This window comes from Oncorhynchus tshawytscha, unplaced genomic scaffold (genome assembly GCF_018296145.1).
Source record: "Oncorhynchus tshawytscha isolate Ot180627B unplaced genomic scaffold, Otsh_v2.0 Un_contig_4676_pilon_pilon, whole genome shotgun sequence".
Lineage (NCBI taxonomy): Eukaryota > Metazoa > Chordata > Actinopteri > Salmoniformes > Salmonidae > Oncorhynchus > Oncorhynchus tshawytscha.
Genome location: NW_024608915.1, coordinates 32,501 through 46,720, shown reverse-complemented (window position 1 = coordinate 46,720; position 14,220 = coordinate 32,501). Strand labels below are relative to the sequence as shown.

Sequence of the window (14,220 nt, the reverse complement as noted above, 5' to 3'; positions counted from 1 at the left end):
GGATCCCACCTTCTAGTCTCCCAAATGGCACCTTATTCGCAGTGGTAGACTATTTGTATATATATCAAATGTGACCCTATCAAACCTTAACTTACCTTAACCTTAACGTCAACATTTGAAAACTTCAAAATTTGACAACTTCTACATTTGCATTTGGAGTAACTTCCCAATTGTACGTTGGGACAAATGTGGATAAACGTCAAAATGGTAAAACCGTGAGATCATGTTGAGTTGAGAACTGTTTAGCTCCGCCTCGCCTCTGCTGGCTACTGTATTAAAAACTTGCCGTGGGTGAATATAGTGATAATGCCATACAGGGCGGTGTGTAGGCAGACAGGGGACCCGACGGTGTAATGTGGTCGGGGGGAGGGTTGATCTGTCGACTAAGAACCATTCGAGCGATTTGGAACATTAAACAGTTGTTATGAATGCGGTCGGACAGGCGAGGGTGACAGCGGTGTGACTTCAAGAGACGTCTTCACAGAAGAATTTGTGCGCACACAGCGAGCTGCAGGAAATATACATTTAGTAATAAGGTAATGTAGAATGTCATGTGAATAGGCTATAAAAAAAAATTAGTGTGAATTTAGTGTATTTTGATGTATTTTAGACATGTTTATTGATGGCCTAGTCTACACTTCTATAGAGACGTTTTTATTCCGGACTAAAAAATAAGAATTGCTTGCAACATGTTGTCATTTAGATGGCTATAATTTGAGAGAAAATGCTAAACCTAGTGTATTGAGAAACGTAACGCCAGGTAACTGCACACTGGCGCTGTCCACTGACGTTATTGCTGACTTCAGTGTCAAGTTGTGCGCGTGGCTACTATGTCCTCGTGAGTTTTTCGTTCATATTTTGACGGTGTTGTATTTTATTTTAAATCCGCTTAACGTTTTTTTCTTAAACTTGGTTTTTGTGGGTTAGGTTGTCACTGTCCCGTACGAGACGATGTTTCTTTTTGCGCTCTGCCTATACCTCGGGAAGTTGGTGTCGTCCGGTGTCAGTTTGGAGTTCCGTTATCACAACACCGTGGAGGTGGAGAGATACCTGCGGGACGTTAACAACACCTTCGACTTCACACACCTGCACAGTATTGGAAAGTCTGTTGAAGGTAAGAAGACCCCTCATATGTTGTCTTTAAATGTAAAATAGGAAATAGAAATTCAGTCTTTCATATACCTCTGTTGAGCCTAGATTTTATCACAGGTGAGAGAGAGCCTAGGACATTTTCAAATTTGATAAGATTTTTTGGGGGGGCTCTTTGTAAGCAGGGCAAACCCGCTTTGGAGACTTCTGGTATATCATCAAAATAAATCATGGAATCATTCAGCAGTTTTTACCAGATTAAGTACAATTACCGTTGGAAATGAATGTTGACCATTTTTATATTCCTAAAATGCTGTCGCTGCTTCCAGTTGATCAGACATATTGATAAATAGCCCAATGGCAAGTGTCCAAATCAATAACCAATATGCATAAACGGTTTGTGATATACTGAAAACATAAAATGTACTATCAACACATACATGTGCAACAATAGTGTCAAGTGTCACTCATTGATTAGGGAGGGATATGCACTGTTGAAACTACCACAACTCAAAATAACACATGACAACTGAATATATTTTTACATCACTGGTTAGAGGACTACAAGCCAGCATTAACATCTGCTAACCATGATGTGACAAATAAAATTTGATTTGATTTTGATTTGACAACCAGCAGAAGAAGTCAGCTACATTTTGGAAATGTTGCTAATTAGAAATCTGCTAATTAGCAAAAATTGTCTGTGATGAGATTCGAACTCCCAATGTTTGGATTGCTAGACGTTCCCGTTATACACTCATCCATCCAACCTTCTTTTGCTTTAAGTAACCATCTGTCTTATGTAACCATACGAAACGTAACATATCATACTAAATTGACTATCTCCGATTTACATTAGAGGCGGCAGGGTAGCCTAGTGGTTAGAGCGTAGAGGTGGCAGGGTAGCCTAGTGGTTAGAGCGTTGGACTAGTAACCGGAAGGTTGCAAGTTCAAATCCCCGAGCTGACAAGGTACAAATCTGTCGTTCTGCCCCTGAACAGGCAGTTAACCCACTGTTCCTAGGCCGTCATTGAAAATAAGAATTTGTTCTTAACTGACTTGCCTAGTAAAATAAAGGTAAATATTAAACATAACAGGAATAATACGAAATGTTCTGAGACCAGGTTGGAAACGTGGAATAACCTGTAATAACGTATATGTGGTTGGTTAGATGAGCCTTAGTAGGAGGCTTCTATGTATATTTTACGTAACAGAATAATACGAAATGTTCTGAGACCAGGTTGGAAACGTGGAATAACCTGTAATAACGTATATGTGGTTGGTTAGATGAGCCTTAGTAGGAGGCTTCTATGTATATTTTACGTAACAGAATAATACGAAATGTTCTGAGACCAGGTTGGAAACGTGGAATAACCTGTAATAACGTATATGTGGTTGGTTAGATGAGCCTTAGTAGGAGGCTTCTATGTATATTTTGGAATGCCAGATGTTGATTTCAGGAGGCTGCCTTCACGGAAAATGGAACAAACAACTTTTTCTGTTCCATTTCAATTAATCACGACCCTCCATAGGATATCAACAGTGACAGTTTGACTTTCAAATCTGTGTATTGGTATGAATTAACAGTACAAAACCAAAGATATTGATCTGTTTTTTTTTAAGCAATTGATCTTGTGTCATTGTGTTGAGTAAACTTTTATACTAATATAACCAATCTGAGGTAAAAAGTTTGTAATATCCCCTCTCACTTCGATGTGGTCTAATGGCAGCTTGTGTTTTGTAGTAACCCGGTAACATCATGGAAAGTCACGTAATATACATTTAATTAAGTACGGCAAAATATCTTATTTTTGTGATGATAGTAAATGAAGCCAACACAGATTTGTTCAATATTCACGTGTATTTCTCACTAGTTTAACCATTTTAGAGATGTAAAAAAAAAAAAAATGTTCCTAAGCAGAATTTAACCAGACGCTCCACACGCTAAAACACGAGGGTTCCTCAAAAGGGTTCTTTAGGAAGGCTGATGGGTTTTTATGTGGAACCATAATGACTCTGAACTCTTTACAGTTCACAAAATGATTCTTTGCTGTTTTAGTGATAATTAAAATGTAGGGGGGTAATATAATATTTCGGGGAATGGTTTAGTCACAGCTCTGTGTACAACCGTGAGTGAGGGTTTCATTCCAGTTGATCTAATGTGATGTGACGTTACATGTAATACAGATGTAACTGATTCCATCGCAGCCTATGAACCCATCTTCCCCTCTCATCAGAGGACTCTTTGTAAACCGGGTCCCTGCCTGCCAGCCAGTGACTGCAGCTGGCTGATGTGAAGACTAGCCTAAACAGACCGTTTAATATATCATCCTGACCACTGCTCTCAGCCTCCCAGCGGCTAATCCTCCTGCTCCCAGCCTCCCACCAGCCAGCCTTACCTAGTCCTCCTACTCTCCAGCCTCCCTCTGGTCCTATCTAGTCCTCCTACTCTCCAGGCTCCCTCTGGCCCTACCTAGTCCTCCTGCTCCCAGCCTCCCACCAGCCAGCCCTACCTAGTCCTCCTGCTCTCCAGCCTCCTACTCTCCAGCCTCCCTCTGGTCTCCCTACTCTCCAGCCTCCCTCTGGTCCTACCTAGTCCTCCTCTGGTCCTACCTAGTCGTCCTACTCTCCAGCCTCCCTCTGGTCCTACCTAGTCCTCCTATGGTCCTACCTAGTCGTCCTACTCGCCAGCCTCCCTCTGGTCCTACCTAGTCGTCCTGGTCTCCAGTCTCCCTCTGGTTACCCCAGTGCTGCGTGGTTACCCCCCCCAATATAGGGGCATGGATGCTATGCTATAGTAGATGGCCATACATCAATACTAAGACCTCTGTCTGATGAAGACCTATTTGGCTGCTGTCTGATGAAGACCTGAAGCTATTTGGCTGCTGCCTGATGAAGACCTGTTTGGCTGCTGCCTGATGAAGACCTGTTTGGCTGCTGCCTGATGAAGACCTGATGAAGACCTGTTTGGCTGATGAAGACCTGTTTGGCTGCTGCCTGATGAAGACCTGATGAAGACCTGTTTGGCTGCTGCCTGATGAAGACCTGATGAAGACCTGTTTGGCTGCTGCCTGATGAAGACCTGATGAAGACCTGTTTGGCTGCTGCCTGATGAAGACCTGTGGCTGCCACACTTCATCAGTTGATACCACACCCCTGGTTCTGGAGGCTGGGTTGATGCCACAGCCCTGGTTCTGGAGGCTGGGCTGATGCCACACCCCTGGTTCTGTGATGTGTCTGAGTGTAGTTTTACCACACCCCTGGTTCCGTGATGTGTTTGATTCAGGAGATATCCCTGTCTGTTGGTGTTGTAAAGAGAGATTCAGGAGATTCAGGAGATATGCCTGTCTGTTGGTGTTGTAGATTCAGGAGATATCCCTGTCTGTTGGTGTTGTAAAGAGATCCCTACCTGCTGGTGTTGTAGATTCAGGAGATATCCCTGTCTGTTGGTGGTGTAGATTCAGGAGATATCCCTGTCTGTTGGTGGTGTAGATTCAGGAGATATTCCTGCCTGTTGGTGTTGTAGATTCAGGAGATATCCCTGTCTGTTGGTGTTGTAGATTCAGGAGATATCCCTGTCTGTTGGTGTTGTGAAGAGATTCAGGAGATATTCCCTTCTGTTGGTGTTGTAAAGAGATCCCTACCTGTTGGTGTTGTAGATTCAGGAGATGTCCCTGTCTGTTGGTGTTGTAAAGAGATATCCCTGTCTGTTGGTGTTGTAAAGAGATATCCCTGCCTGTTGGTGTTGTAGATTCAGGAGGCAGGATCAGAGAGGCCTGACACTTTCTTGTCTGGTGAGAAACTCCCTATTTTGTAACATACAGTACGGGCTTTGTCCCAAATGGCACTGTATTCCCTATAGGCCCTGGTCAAAAGTTGTGCACTATATAGGGTACCAAGGGACTCACACACACAACAGTTTTGATAAGGATCTTGGCTGGGGTTCAGGACTGTCATGCAGGCTGCTGCCGACCAGTGTAGTCGCTCTCTCTCTCTCACACACACACACTGTCAGTCATGTGGCAGGCTGCCGACCAGAGTCTCTCTTACACACACACAGACAGTCATGTGGCTCACAGATCACTGCTGCTGCCGACCAGAGTAGTCTCTCTTACACACACACACACACACACACAGACAGTCATGTGGCTCACAGATCACTGCTGCTGCCGACCAGAGTAGTCTCTCTTCACACACACACACACACACAGACAGTCATGTGGCTCACAGATCACTGCTGCTGCCGACCAGAGTAGTCTCTCTTACACACACACACTGTCAGTCATGTGGCTCACAGATCACTGCTGCTGCCGACCAGAGTAGTTCTCTTACACACACACACACACTGTCAGTCATGTGGCTCACAGATCGCTGCTGCCGACCAGAGTAGTCACACACACACACACACACACACAGTCAGTCATGTGGCTCACAGATCACTGCTGCTGCCGACCAGAGTAGTCTCTCTTACACACACACACACACACACAGACAGTCATGTGGCTCACAGATCACTGCTGCTGCCGACCAGAGTAGTCTCTCTTACACACACACACACACACACAGACAGTCATGTGGCTCACAGATCACTGCTGCTGCCGACCAGAGTAGTCTCTCTTACACACACACACACACACACACACACACACACACACACACACACACACACACACACACAGACAGTCATGTGGCTCACAGATCACTGCTGCTGCCGACCAGAGTAGTCTCTCTTACACACACACAGTCATGTGGCACAGATCACACACACACACACACACACACACAGTCATGTGGCTCACAGATCACTGCTGCTGCCGACCAGAGTAGTCTCTCTTACACACACACACACACACACACACACACTGTCAGTCATGTGGCTCACAGATCACTGCTGCTGCCGACCAGAGTAGTCTCTCTTACACACACACACACACACACACAGAGACAGTCATGTGGCTCACAGATCACTGCTGCTGCAGCATGAACACAGAACGGTCCCTTGTTACTTTAAGACAATGAAGGTGGTTTTAACACCGCAGTCCAACGTGAATTGATGGAATCTAGCCGTCCCCCCTGGGTTTAAACATGGTCTATCAATACATCCTATCTAAATGGGGATACAGCTGTGTTAATATCTTACCTTCCTTACTGTAACAAGCTATGAACCTCGTGTGTTGTTCTAGTTGTAGGAGTCCCAGAGACTGACGGTTCTCTCAGAGCAGTACATCTTTAGAGAGGGAACCCAGCAGTAGTGGTGATGTCCTCCTCCAGCAACCCGTCTCAGATGTCGGAAGGGGAAAAAAAAAACAAGTCCTTTTTATCCCAATGACAACAGATCCCGTTGTCGTGACTACTGTTCCATTTTGTTACAGATGCATTTAGTAGGGGCTCACAGAGACGGACGGTATGAGAGATGTTTATTCAGCTCGCGTTGTCATGCAAGGAAGATGGTCCCGGGGTGTGAAAAGAAAAGGACTGTGTTCTCTCATCTCTGATTTGAAAGTGACATCCTCTCTAGTCAGGTCCTTGCTGTCAGCCGGCCTGCCTCAGACTCAATCAGATAGAAAACAGGAGGGATGGACTAAACTAGAACAATCACTGTTGGGAATGACTGTGATACATTGGAGTCGAGGAGGGGATTGGAGTCGAGGAGAGGTGGTGCAGACAACCCCTGGATTTACAATTCATTGTATCTGTTCGGTTCTTCACTCTGTTGTGTTGGGAGATTGACAAGGAGATGTTTCAATCTCCCTGCGTTGCCTTGCCAGTTGGTGGCATTTCTGTGGCGACTCTGTCTGTCTGTGCTTTGCATGGTTGGACACAAAGCTGGCATTGAGGCACCCTCTTCCAGCTCTTTCTCTCTCTCCCTCTCTCTTGTTTCAGTCAGATTCAGATGCAAATTGAGACTCTCAACCTCTGGAGCAGGAACTGGGCTTGCTTCCAAAATGGCACCCTATTCCGTATATAGTGCACTACTTTTAGACCAGGGCCCATATGTCTTAGGTGAAATGTAGTGCAGTATGTAGGGAATAGGGTCCTATTTGGGACGTACCCTATGTTATTACCATAGTTGACTTGCTGCTGCTTCCTGACTCGGTCCCTGTTCCCTTTTGTTTCTGAGAAGACAGACCAGACTATAGGACCTTGTGTTTCTGAGAAGACAGACCAGACTATAGGACCTTGTGTTTCTGAGAAGACAGACCAGACTATAGGACCTTGTGTTTCTGAGAAGACAGACCAGACTCTAGGACCTTTTTGATGGCATCGGTCTGTTTGTTTCTGATTTACATTTTTCTTTTCTATTTGAACCTTTTCTATTTAACTTGGCAAGTCAGTTAAGAATGTGTTCTTATTTGACATTGACAGACTACCCCGACCAAACCCCTCTAACCCGGACAACGCTGGGCCAATTGTGCGCCGCCCTATAGGACACCAGGTCACGGCCTGTTGTGATACAGCCCAGGATCGAACCAGGGTCTGTAGTGATGCCTCTAGCATCACTACAGACCCTGCACTGAGATGCAGTGGCTTAGACAGCTGCGTCACTCGAGAGCTGAAAAGACTGACCAGACAATTAGAACCCTGTGATGGCATCTGTCTGTTTGTTTCTGGTCTGGTCTGTCTTCTCAGACTATAGAACCCTGTGATGGCATCTGTTTGTTACTGGTCTGGTCTGTCTTCTCAGACTATAAAACCCTGTGATGGCATCTGTTTGTTTGTTACTGGTCTGGTCTGTCTTCTCAGACTATAGAACCCTGTGATGGCATCTGTTTTTGTTACTGGTCTGGTCTGTCTTCTCAGACTATAGAACCCTGTGATGGCATCTGTTTGTTACTGGTCTGGTCTGTCTTCTCAGACTATAGAACCCTGTGATGGCATCTGTTTGTTACTGGTCTGGTCTGTCTTCTCAGACTATAGAACCCTGTGATGGCATCTGTTTGTTACTGGTCTGGTCTGTCTTCTCAGACTATAGAACCCTGTGATGGCATCTGTCTGTTTGTTACTGGTCTGGTCTGTCTTCTCAGACTATAGAACCCTGTGATGGCATCTGTCTGTTTGTTTCTGGTCTGTCTTCTCAGACTATAGAACCCTGTGATGGCATCTGTTTGTTACTGGTCTGGTCTGTCTTCTCAGACTATAGAACCCTGTGATGGCATCTGTTTGTTACTGGTCTGGTCTGTCTTCTCAGACTATAGAACCCTGTGATGGCATCTGTCTGTTTGTTTCTGGTCTGGTCTGTCTTCTCAGACTATAGAACCCTGTGATGGCATCTGTCTGTTTGTTTCTGGTCTCGTCTGTCTTCTCAGACTATAGAACCCTGTGATGGCATCTGTCTGTTTGTTACTGGTCTGGTCTGTCTTCTCAGACTATAGAACCCTGTGATGGCATCTGTTTGTTACTGGTCTGGTCTGTCTTCTCAGACTATAGAACCCTGTGATGGCATCTGTTTGTTACTGGTCTGGTCTGTCTTCTCAGACTATAGAACCCTGTGATGGCATCTGTCTGTTTGTTTCTGGTCTGGTCTGTCTTCTCAGACTATAGAACCCTGTGATGGCATCTGTCTGTTTGTTTCTGGTCTGGTCTGTCTTCTCAGACTATAGAACCCTGTGATGGCATCTGTTTGTTACTGGTCTGGTCTGTCTTCTCAGACTATAGAACCCTGTGATGGCATCTGTCTGTTTGTTACTGGTCTGGTCTGTCTTCTCAGACTATAGAACCCTGTGATGGCATCTGTCTGTTTGTTTCTGGTCTGGTCTGTCTTCTCAGACTATAGAACCCTGTGATGGCATCTGTTTGTTACTGGTCTGGTCTGTCTTCTCAGACTATAGAACCCTGTGATGGCATCTGTTTGTTACTGGTCTGGTCTGTCTTCTCAGACTATAGAACCCTGTGATGGCATCTGTCTGTTTGTTACTGGTCTGGTCTGTCTTCTCAGACTATAGAACCCTGTGATGGCATCTGTCTGTTTGTTTCTGGTCTGGTCTGTCTTCTTCTCAGACTATAGAACCCTGTGATGGCATCTGTCTGTTTGTTACTGGTCTGGTCTGTCTTCTCAGACTATAGAACCCTGTGATGGCATCTGTTTGTTACTGGTCTGGTCTGTCTTCTCAGACTATAGAACCCTGTGATGGCATCTGTTTGTTACTGGTCTGGTCTGTCTTCTCAGACTATAGAACCCTGTGATGGCATCTGTCTGTTTGTTTCTGGTCTGGTCTGTCTTCTCAGACTATAGAACCCTGTGATGGCATCTGTCTGTTTGTTTCTGGTCTGGTCTGTCTTCTCAGACTATAGAACCCTGTGATGGCATCTGTTTGTTACTGGTCTGGTCTGTCTTCTCAGACTATAGAACCCTGTGATGGCATCTGTCTGTTACTGGTCTGGTCTGTCTTCTCAGACTATAGAACCCTGTGATGGCATCTGTTTGTTACTGGTCTGGTCTGTCTTCTCAGACTATAGAACCCTGTGATGGCATCTGTTTGTTACTGGTCTGGTCTGTCTTCTCAGACTATAGAACCCTGTGATGGCATCTGTCTGTTACTGGTCTGGTCTGTCTTCTCAGACTATAGAACCCTGTGATGGCATCTGTTTGTTACTGGTCTGGTCTGTCTTCTCAGACTATAGAACCCTGTGATGGCATCTTTGTTACTGGTCTGGTCTGTCTTCTCAGACTATAGAACCCTGTGATGGCATCTGTCTGTTTCTGGTCTGGTCTGTCTTCTCAGACTATAGAACCCTGTGATGGCATCTGTCTGTTACTGGTCTGGTCTGTCTTCTCAGACTATAGAACCCTGTGATGGCATCTGTCTGTTACTGGTCTGGTCTGTCTTCTCAGACTATAGAACCCTGTGATGGCATCTGTTTTTGTTACTGGTCTGGTCTGTCTTCTCAGACTATAGAACCCTGTGATGGCATCTGTTTGTTTACTGGTCTGGTCTGTCTTCTCAGACTATAGAACCCTGTGATGGCATCTGTCTGTTTGTTACTGGTCTGGTCTGTCTTCTCAGACTATAGAACCCTGTGATGGCATCTGTTTGTTACTGGTCTGGTCTGTCTTCTCAGACTATAGAACCCTGTGATGGCATCTGTTTGTTACTGGTCTGGTCTGTCTTCTCAGACTATAGAACCCTGTGATGGCATCTGTCTGTGCTCAGCCATTCACTTTTTTAATTGATTAGAACCTGGGAGGAATTAACTTTCGATTGGAGCCGTACGGATCCTGAGGCCTTAAGGGTTTAAAGTAAAGCAGGTGAAGAGAGGACAGAAGTCCTACAACACTGTGAAGATGACTCCCAAATTGTACCCTATTCCATGGCCTATATAGTGCCCTACTACTTATGACCAGAGCCCTATGAGGAATAAAGTGCCATTTGGGACACACGCTAAGACAATACCCTCCGATGTAAAACTTCTTCAGCCAGCCATTTTGAATACAGCCACCCTTGCTGATATCCTAGAGTGTGAATGGTACAGATGTAGGATCTTAATTTGAGTCAGTTTGCTACAGCAGGAAAATGATCCTGCAGCAACAGGAAATGTGGATTATAATGTATTTTGAAAGGGGTTGGTACATTTTTCGTGAGGGCAAATCCAGTCTGAAACTTCAAAGGGGAAATTACAAACTGTAGAAGCCTTTAAAAAAGACTAAAATACACTACAAGTTTGCATTTCCTGCTTTGCAGGAAAATTCCCAGCAACAAGAGTGATCAAATGAAGGTCCTACATCTGTAGTTTGTCTTGCACCTGTGGAGAGTGATTTAAGCAGTACTGTTAAGCACTAGGCAGTATCTCTAAGTAGCATGTTCAGGCAGTACCGTTAAGTAGCGTGTTCAGGCAGTACCGTTAAGTAGCGTGTTCAGGCAGTACCGTTAAGTAGCGTGTTCAGGCAGTACCGTTAAGTAGCGTGTTCAGGCAGTACCGTTAAGTAGCGTGTTCAGGCAGTACCGTTAAGTAGCGTGTTCAGGCAGTACCGTTAAGTAGCGTGTTCAGGCAGTACCGTTAAGTAGCGTGTTCAGGCAGTACCGTTAAGTTGTTCAGGCAGTATCTCTAAATAGCATGTGTTTAGGCAGTATCTTTAAGTAGCCTGTGTTTAGGCAGTATCTTTAAGTAGCCTGTGTTTAGGCAGTATCTTTAAGTAGCCTGTGTTTAGGCAGTATCTTTAAGTAGCCTGTGTTTAGGCAGTATCTTTAAGTAGCCTGTGTTTAGGCAGTATCTTTAAGTAGCCTGTGTTTAGGCAGTATCTTTAAGTAGCCTGTGTTTAGGCAGTATCTTTAAGTAGCCTGTGTTTAGGCAGTATCTTTAAGTAGCCTGTGTTTAGGCAGTATCTTTAAGTAGCCTGTGTTTAGGCAGTATCTTTAAGTAGCCTGTGTTTAGGCAGTATCTTTAAGTAGCCTGTGTTTAGGCAGTATCTTTAAGTAGCCTGTGTTTAGGCAGTATCTTTAAGTAGCCTGTGTTTAGGCAGTATCTTTAAGTAGCCTGTGTTTAGGCAGTATCTTTAAGTAGCCTGTGTTTAGGCAGTATCTTTAAGTAGCCTGTGTTTAGGCAGTATCTTTAAGTAGCCTGTGTTTAGGCAGTATCTTTAAGTAGCCTGTGTTTAGGCAGTATCTTTAAGTAGCCTGTGTTTAGGCAGTATCTTTAAGTAGCCTGTGTTTAGGCAGTATCTTTAAGTAGCCTGTGTTTAGGCAGTATCTTTAAGTAGCCTGTGTTTAGGCAGTATCTATCAGCGTTTTAACTACTTTGCAGGTGTGAAACAGACCATCATAATATCAAATTCCCATCAAATTCCCATCAAATTCCCACTTCATACTACAAAACCAACTTCATAAACAGTTTATAATGTATTTATATTTTACTCAGAATTCCATGACTGACAGTAAGACATTGTTGGCAGAATAGATGGATGAAGTTCTATTCTAACATCATTCACCAATACATTTCTCGGTTGTCCAACAAATATTGTTCTCAGGTTGTAGATCACACCTAGCCTGGTACATTGTTTTCAGGTTGTAGATCACACCTAGCCTGGTACATTGTTTTCAGGTTGTAGATCACACCTAGCCTGGTACATTGTTTTCAGGTTGTAGATCACACCTAGCCTGGTACATTGTTTTCAGGTTGTAGATCACACCTAGCCTGGTACATTGTTTTCAGGTTGTAGATCACACCTAGCCTGGTACATTGTTTGCTTCCTCCACCCATTCGCAATGACTCAATATTTTTGGACAAAAATTGATGAATGTACGGATGTGAAACGGCTAGCTTAGTTAGCGGTGGTGCGCGCTAAATAGCGTTTCAATGTAAACACACAGTCCAGTTCATAGTGAATGATGACAGGCCCTACTGCCTGTAAACAGGTTCATAGTGAATGATGACAGGCCCTACTGCCTGTAAACACACAGTCCAGTTCATAGTGAATGATGACAGGCCCTACTGCCTGTAAGTTCATAGTGAATGATGACAGGCCCTACAAAACCAGTCCAGTTCATAGTGAATGATGACAGGCCCTACTGCCTGTAAACACACAGTCCAGTTCATAGTGAATGATGACAGGCCCTACTGCCTGTAAACACACAGTCCAGTTCATAGGGGCTGACAGGCCCTACTGCCTGTAAACACACAGTCCAGTTCATAGTGAATGATGACAGGCCCTACTGTCTGTAAACACACAGTCCAGTTCATAGTGAATGATGACAGGCCCTACTGCCTGTAAACACACAGTCCAGTTCATAGTGAATGATGACAGGCCCTACTGCCTGTCAACACACAGTCCAGTTCATAGTGAATGATGACAGGCCCTACTGCCTGTAAACACACAGTCCAGTTCATAGTGAATGATGACAGGCCCTACTGCCTGTAAACACACAGTCCAGTTCATAGTGAATGATGAAGGCCCTACTGCCTGTAAACAGGCCCTACTGCCTGTAAACACACAGTCCAGTTCATAGTGAATGATGACAGGCCCTACTGCCTGTAAACACACAGTCCAGTTCATAGTGAATGATGACAGGCCCTACTGCCTGTAAACACACAGTTCATAGTGAATGATGACAGGCCCTACTGCCTGTAAACACACAGTTCATAGTGAATGATGACAGGCCCTACTGCCTGTAAACACACAGTCCAGTTCATAGTGAATGATGACAGGCCCTACTGCCTGTAAACACACAGTCCAGTTCATAGTGAATGATGACAGGCCCTACTGCCTGTAAACACACAGTCCAGTTCATAGTGAATGATGACAGGCCCTACTGCCTGTAAACACACAGTCCAGTTCAAGTGAATGATGACAGGCCCTACTGCCTGTAAACACACAGTCCAGTTCATAGTGAATGATGACAGGCCCTACTGCCTGTAAACACACAGTCCAGTTCATAGTGAATGATGACAGGCCCTACTGCCTGTAAACACACAGTCCAGTTCATAGTGAAGGATGACAGGCCCTACTGCCTGTAAACACACAGTCCAGTTCATAGTGAATGATGACAGGCCCTACTGCCTGTAAACACACAGTCCAGTTCATAGTGAATTGACAGGCCCTACTGCCTGTAAACACGCAGTCCAGTTCATAGTGAATGATGACAGGCCCTACTGCCTGTAAACACACAGTCCAGTTCATAGTGAAGGATGACAGGCCCTACTGCCTGTAAACACACAGTCCAGTTCATAGGGACTTACAGGCCCTACTGCCTGTAAACACACAGTCCAGTTCATAGTGAATGATGACAGGCCCTACTGCCTGTAAACACACAGTCCAGTTCATAGTGAATGATGACAGGCCCTACTGCCTGTAAACACACAGTCCAGTTCATAGTGAATGATGACAGGCCCTACTGCCTGTAAACACACAGTCCAGTTCATAGTGAATGATGACAGGCCCTACTGCCTGTAAACACACAGTCCAGTTCACAGTGAATGATGACAGGCCCTACTGCCTGTAAACACACAGTCCAGTTCATAGTGAATGATGACAGGCCTGTGTACAAATGGCTTATTTGCATAAAGGTCTACTGTAGCTCTGATTGGCTCTGCTGCACCGGTCTGCGTAGACTCCGGTCCAGGACAACAGTGTTTTTATCAGGGTTTTATTTACAACAGTGTCTATTAATTGTCCAAATGCCTGGCAGCTTTCCCAGT

At 44.8% G+C, this 14,220-nt stretch overlaps 1 long non-coding RNA gene across 1 annotated transcript in view; it reads left to right on the top strand.

Moving 5' to 3' along the window:
• Positions 1-261: 261 nt before the first annotated feature.
• LOC112240100 overlaps positions 262-14,220 on the top strand; it is a 16,400-nt gene continuing 2,441 nt past the window's right edge. Inside the window, exons 1-2 of the long non-coding RNA XR_006081809.1 lie at positions 262-536; positions 928-1,114. This is a non-coding gene — a long non-coding RNA (uncharacterized LOC112240100). The remainder of the gene's footprint in view (positions 537-927; positions 1,115-14,220) is intronic.